Consider the following 7,840-nt stretch of genomic DNA (forward strand, 5'->3'; position numbering starts at 1 on the left):
TCACTTATTGTTAAAATTCTTAAGTTGTTTATTTTATGATATTCTAGATGATCATTAAAGGTGAAATAGCGTACATTCGAGGCATTTAGAGCCACGTAATAACCATCCGTGCTTATGTCAACAAAAGTAAATATTGCAGTAATTTGACATTTTTTACGTAAACAATGACCTAAATCATTTTCTTGATTAACCTATCAGAAACAAGTAATGATGATGTTATAATTGATAAATATTTGATTATTTACTCTAACCCAATTGTTTGATTAGTCAAACCGTATTGTATTTAGAACCATTAGAAACTGTTACAAAGAGCAGTTGGCTCTCAGATAGACTAAAATTTGATTCTTAACAACTTTAGTCTTTTTTGCTAAGTTTTGCTAGATCTTAAGATCTTGCGAGTTCTAAGTTAGTTGAGCTTACTTGACGAGGAGTTTGCAACAATACTAGCTACTGGGTGAAGCCTTACAAACTTCAGCACGAGATTGAACATAGATTATCACTTAGGATTTTCTTAACTTCAATCAACAAAATTAAAGTTACAGTCCTTTAAATACGTCCGAACGACTAATTATTTCTGCGAGATCGTTAGTCAATCGAACCCAGTGAAGAACCAGGCTGGCGTAAAACTCGAGAACCAGGCTGTGATATATCGTTTCCGCTGAGATTCATGAGCAGCCGCAACATTTGTTCCGCCGACCCGGACAACAACAACAGCAGTGATACGAACAGCAACGAATCTTCGATTCAACCTGGTGGACCAAAACACAACCAGCAACGGTGGCCAGCAAAAGTCCCAACAGACACTGGAAGACAGCTGATTGGAAGGCGAGTGGTCAGCTCAAGACGTTAGAGAAAGAGCAAGTTGATCTACTCAAGTCCTTCTCCAGACACCTCAACGAGCTAGAAGGCTTCCTGACACAAAACAAAACAATGACGGCCGAAGGTGCTTATCGATGTTTCTTCGAGACATACGACAACATGGAAGACAACCGACAACAGCAGAGGTTGCTATTAAAACCAAAGTATTTTGAAAGCTTTGACAATGACACCAAGCGTATGTTAGAAGAAAAGAGGAAGGTCTTGCGATGGGTAGTTGACAAAGTACCAGATCTCCGAGGCATTGAAGATTGTCACGCAATAGTCGTCGACTACCGGAAAGATACACTGAGAGAGTACAAATTATTGGGAGATTATGTTCCAATCGCGAACGAATTGTTAGAACTCGAAGAGAAACTGAAAGCAGAAAATTTAAGCGAATCCGAAAAACAGATACTGTGTGATCAGGCGGAACGGTTATTAGAAAAGCTAGATGAAATTTGTGCAGAAGCTCTTCGAATAGCGAAGACAGAAGCTTGTCACCATGGGTTCACGAATTTCAGTAGTGCTAGGAGTCACTATCAAGACTTGATCAAACAGTACAGGCTCAGCAAGGATTGTGGAAAACAAACATCATTAGTGACAACTACATCGACTGGTGACAAAGAACCAAACGATGAAACTGTAATTGATACAGGAAATGGAGCAATAGAAAACGCTGAGGAGAACGCCGAGGTCTCTTCCAAGCATTCTGCTACACTTGGAAGCAGAAAACAACCCAGTATCGCCAACTCGCGATCATCAAAAAGGCGACAGATCGAAGAAATGGAGCTCGAAAACCTAAGAGCAAAGAGAGAATCAGAGCAACGACTGCGAGAGCGCCAGTTGGAGTTAGAGCAAGAGCGTGAAGAAATAGAATTTTGTTGCCAGCAAGAAGAGTTACGTTTACAACAGCAACAACAACAACAACAACAACAACAACAACAACAACAACAACAACGAGAACAAGAGTTACGCTTACAACAGCAAAGGCAAAAACAGGAGATACGTCTAAAGATGCAACAGCAAGAAGTCGAACTGTGTTTTCGACAGCATGAGCGAGCCCTTGAAAACGAAAGAAAGAAAGCAGAGGAAGACGAAGAACAGAGACGTCTGAAACTTGAGCTGACCAAAGGAAGCTCAAAAGCATGTTGATCAGTGGCAGATGAGATAGAAAGTGTTGGATCAAAACAAAATCACGAAAGAACAGCTGGGTGGGCAGAGTCAGAGGCTCAACAGTCTGTCCTTAGACGGCCACTATCTCCAAATGTTGTTATTGACCCACCAAAAAATGTCACACAGGAGAGAGTTGACAAACGTTTTAGCACTTACCCGAAAACTACCCCGCTGTTCCAACCAGGCGAAAGACCTTTCTCAACGCAACTGACAGAACCAAACATTCTGAAGAAACCAGAAGTCCGTAAACCAATTAGAGTAACTGACCCACCAGCACCGCCGTTGACAAGGCGACGTTTCAGCAGCAGGGAACGTCAGCAATTCAAACTAGAAACAGGAGTCAGAGTCCCATTAACAGCTCTCGAAATAGGTCTGCCGAGAGCAGAAACAGGAGCACAAGGAATTACACCACTCCCCAGGTCATTTACCAACCAGTACTAAGCAGTGGTACCAGTGGCTTGCCAAAACTAAAACTGACTGAGTTTTCAGGAGATCCTCTGGAGTGGCCAGAGTGGTCAGGTCTCTTTGATGTTGTTGTTCATCGAAAGCCAATCAGCGATACAGAAAAAATGCAATACCTCAAGACCAGTCTCACGGGTCAAGCAAAAGCAGCAATATCCGGAATGGGATTCAGCTCACAATCATACTATCACGCTTGGGATATACTCTGTGAGAAATATGGTAGATCAGATTTCATAGTCAACGCGCAATTCAAGAAAATACATACTCATCCTCCAGTTCGTCATGACGATTCTACGAGCATCGTCAAGTTCGCAAATGTGGTTACAAATGTGGTGAACACCTCGACTCAACTTGGATACACTTCAGATCTAGAAGCAGAAGCAGGGCTAAGTTCAAGAACGAGAAAACTTTTTCCTCAACTGAGAGAACAGTGGTTGCAGTATATGCAAGATCGTCGACTACTGAGAGGCAACCTGATTGTTTTCAAAGAGTGGCTTGCCTCCAAAGCTGTAATTCATGAGAACTTGTTAGCACAGATGAACTCGTCGTATGACAAACAAGTTTCAAAGCCGTGATAAACCAAAGACGAGTACCTTTGCTTCAAACGCCGAAGAGTCAAGCAAACCCAAGAATTTTGAATGTCCCTTCAAAGACGGACAACACCCCATTTGGACATGTGAAAATTTCAAATCATTGAAAGTAAATGAACGATCAGAGCATGTCCAGAAGCTCCGACTGTGTTTCAATTGTTTGAAACCAGGTCACATGTCGAAGGACTGCAGAAGCAGGACATGCAGTGTACCGAGCTGTGGAAGGCGGCACAATAGGCTTTTGCACAGCGAACTATCGAAGAAGGAAACTACAAAGAATGTCTCCGATGCTACAACAGCAGTAGCAACTAACATCACCCAAGGAGGACTCCCAGTGGTACGAATCAAGCTGACAAACAGAGACTTAAGCCTAAATGTACTAGCAACGTGTGATTCAGGATCCTCGATCTCATTTGTAGACAAGTTAGTGGTGTCAAAACTCCAACTCCAAGACCGAAAAGCATCTCTATCAGTAGCAGGGATCCATGGCTCACAAGATGTCAAGACGGAAATAGTGCCGATAGCTGTTTCAGTGCATAAGAAGTCTCGACCATTGACAACAGTGCAATTCTACGTTCACGAAAAATTGAAATTGGGTGACCAGATTGTAGAGCTGCAAGAGTTGAAAGACCGCTAGCCACATCTGAGGAACTTGCAAAGTCAGAGCTACAATCTAAACGATGTTCAAGTGATTCTTGGACAAGATTGTTACGTTTTTCATCACCCTTTTGAATTCAAGAAGTCAGAAGACAAAGCTGCACCATGGGCAGTGAAATCAAAAATTGGCTGGGTTTTAAGTGGACCCCTACCAGCGAAGCAAGCAGCTACTCTTGCGACCACAGCAACATCAATTGCAGATGACAAATTAACAAACCAGTTGAGTAAGTGGTGGGATATTGAGTCCTACGCTTCAAACTGCGATGTCACCGGACATTCAAAGGAAGAGCAACGAGCAATCAAGACGTTGGAGCAAACAACGCGATTCAATTGTGAAAGATATGAAGTTGGACTTCTGTGGCGAGAAGATGAAGTGAAGTTACCAAAAAACTTCTACTCTGCTATGGGCAACTCAAGTCTCTAGAACGACACCTGCAAAAAAACGAAACGCTAAAACAGCGGTACCAATTAACCATTGACACAGATGTCAACGCTGGATACGTTTGTAAAGTAGATCAAGCTGAACTGAATGAAACCAAAGACAAACTGCAATGGTATTTACCACATCATCCCGTCATAAACCCGCACAAACCCAAAAAAGTCTGAAAAGTGTGCAACGCAGCGGCAAAGTATCAAGGTTTAGCCCTGAACGACAAACTTCTTTCTGGACCAGACCTGCTGCAGACTTTGATCGGAATCATTTTTCGCTTCCGAGAACACCAAATAGCTTTATCAGCCGACATAGAGGCGATGTTTCTTCAAGTAGCTGTCCCAAACCATGACAGTCGATGTTTACCATTTCTCTGGCGAGAAGATCCAGAGCAGAGAATAAAAGTCTATGAGTATACACGACACGTTTTTGGGGCGAAAAGCTCGCCGACTTGTGCAAATTACGCTTTGCATCAAGTGGCGAAATATAATGCAGTCAACAACAAAAGTGTTGTCAGAGCTGTCCAGCGAAACTTCTACATGGACGACTTCTAAAGTCAGTCAGAACCCCTCAAGAAACAATCGAATTCTACCAGAAAGTCAGAGACATCCTCATCAAAGGTGGATTCAATTTGACGAAATGGATAACAAGTGACAATGAAGTCAAGTCACAGATCCCAGACAGACAGGTCAACGAAAGTTGTGAAAACGTTCGAAGCAGAACCACAATCATCTTCAATCCTAGGACTCAACTGGAATGTGGACGCAGACAGTCTCATTGTCTGTCGTGGAACTGAGCAAGAAGTTCCAACAAAAATAACTCAGAGAATTGTCCTATCCTTTGTCTCAGCAGTGTTCGACCAACTTGGGATATGTTCATCCTTCACCATACGAATGCGGTTTCTACTCAAAAGCATCTGGGCAGCAATGAAACAAGCTTGGGACAAAGAGTTGTCAGCAGAACACTCAAAACTGTTCAGTGATTGGTGCTCTGAGTTGAGAGAAATAAGGACGATGTCAATAAATCGACTTTATTTCGAAAATGGATGTTCAAATTTGAGACTTCACATCTTTACAGATGCATCAGAGGTAGCGATGTGCATCGTTTCATATCTGCAAGATGAAGCAACGCTAAAATTGACATATGTAATAGGGAAATGCCGTGTGGCACCCATCAGACACATGACGATACCAAAGTTAGAACTTCAAGCCGCAGTCTACGAAGTTCGGCTGAGAAAGCAGATACTCAATGAACATGATATCAGAATTGACAAAATCTATCATTGGGCCGACTCATCAACAGTGCTACATTGGTTACAGGCAGCGCACAAGAAACAACAAGTATTCGTTGCTAACAGTGCAGCGGAAATACTGGAAAACTCATCGATGAATCAATGGAGACACGTCAGAGGTGTCGAAAACCCTGCCGAAATCGGAACCCGAGGAATATCCATCGAAAGCCTCAAGGAGTCCGTATGACTAAACGGGCCGGCATGGCTCCAGGCAGGTGAAGAAAAGTGGCCAAAGCCGTGGTGCCAAGTGAACGAACTCGAGCTTGAGCAGGTTACGAGCACGGTAGCAACAGAAACAAAACTAGAACAACTATTTGACTGGAGTCGATACAGTTCCTTCAACCGAATCAGAAACTTCATTGCCTACTGCATGAGGTTCAGGACATAGCAGAAGGGTACCCTCAAAGCAGACGAAATTCATCAAGCAGAGCAAATACTGTTTCGATTTGTTCAAAACGAAAGCTTCCCGAATGTTTCGAAGTCTATAGCAAACAGCAATGAAATCTCCAAAACTTTGAGCATTGCCAAATTGTCACCCTTCATAGAGGAAGATAGAACAATTAGAGTGAAAGGCCGACTGAAGCATTCAAACCTTGATTACAATGCAAAACATCCAATATTGTTAACAGCAAAACATCCAGTTGTACAACTTCTGTCGGAGAAAGCACATCGACACAACCTACATGAGGGCACAGAGTACATGAGAAACATGCTCCAACAAGAATACTGGATCATCGGGCTGAGAAATGCATTAAGAAAAATCAAGTCGAGATGCATCAAATGCAGACATAGGAACGCCAACCCAATTCACCCACCGATGGCGGATCTACCCCGAGAACGACTTGATGAACATGTGTTCCCATTCACCCATACCGGAGTCGACTACTTCGGACCCTTCGAAGTCAAGTTCCTACGACGTACCATGAAGAGATGGTGCTGCATCTTCACTTGCCTGACAACGAGAGCAGTACACATCAAAGTTGTACAGTCATTGGACACCGAATCATGTCTAGCTGCAGTGACAAGATTCATTGAAAGACGTGGCTACCCGAATACCATCATCAGTGACAACGGAACAGATTTTGTTGGAGCAGCCAATGAGCTGAAATCATTCATGAACGAGTGGGACAAAGCAAAGATTGAGAGTGACTTAGCAAAGAAAAAAAGATTGTTTGGAAGTTCAATCCTCCCGGAGCTCCTCACTTTGGTGGAATCTGGGAAAGACTGGTTCAAAGTTGCAAGAAGGTCAGGATTGCAATCTTGGACAACCGAAGCCTCACCGACGAGGTACTCAGCACAACAATGTGTCTTGTAGAGCAGACTGTCAACGCAAGACACCTGACAGCGGTAAGTGACGACCCTGAAGATTTGACAGCACTCACACCTAATCATTTTCAGCTAGGACGAGAGAACGCGATTGCACCATTCATGCCATCCAGTGAACGCTACCACGACCTGAGAAAATCATTCAAAACGGCTCAAGCATATGCCGACATGATCTGGAAAAGATGGACTCGCGAATATCTTCCACAATGGAACCAGAGATCGAAGTGGTCAAATTGGGACGAATCATTGAGATCTTCACTGGCATTGACGAAGTTGTGAGATCAGCGAGAGTCAAAATAGCACATGGAGAGCAAAACCGGCCAGTCGTGAAGCGCCAGTATTCTACGATGGTGTTTCCGAGATCGAAAACAGGGCCGGCGAGGTTGGCGCCACTTCAAATGAGCTACAAAAGCCATCAGACAGCAAGAAATAACTCTTGAAACTGAAAAAACTTGAAATTTGTCGAAACTCAAAAATGGTCAAAACTGAAAAATTTTACAAGTTGGGACCGACAATTTGTCCACCCCCCCCCCCCCCCCCGATTTTGGGTAGGCAAAATCCGAGCAACCCGAGGTTATGGCAGACGGTTATGGTTAATTCTAAGCTATCCATGGACCCAACGAACGTTATTGCATCAGACCCACAAGTGTGGCTAGTAGCACTTATATGGTGCAAAATTGGCATTTTTTGATATTTTGTCACTTATTGTTAAAATTCTTAAGTTGTTTATTTTATGATATTCTAGATGATCATTAAAGGTGAAATAGCGTACATTCGAGGCATTTAGAGCCACGTAATAACCATCCGTTCTTATGTCAACAAAAGTAAATATTGCAGTAACTTGACATTTTTTACGTAAACAATGACTTAAATCATTTTCTTGATTAACCAATCAGAAACAAGTAATGATGATGTTATAATTGATAAAAATTTGATTATTTACTTTAACCCAATTGTTTGATTAGTCAAAGAGTATTGTATTTAGAACCATTAGAAACTGTTACAAAGAGCAGTTGGCTATCAGATAGACTAAAATTTGATTCTTAACAACTT

This window comes from Convolutriloba macropyga, chromosome 15 (assembly GCF_964194025.1).
Source record: "Convolutriloba macropyga chromosome 15, txConMacr16.3, whole genome shotgun sequence".
Taxonomy (NCBI): domain Eukaryota; kingdom Metazoa; phylum Xenacoelomorpha; order Acoela; family Convolutidae; genus Convolutriloba; species Convolutriloba macropyga.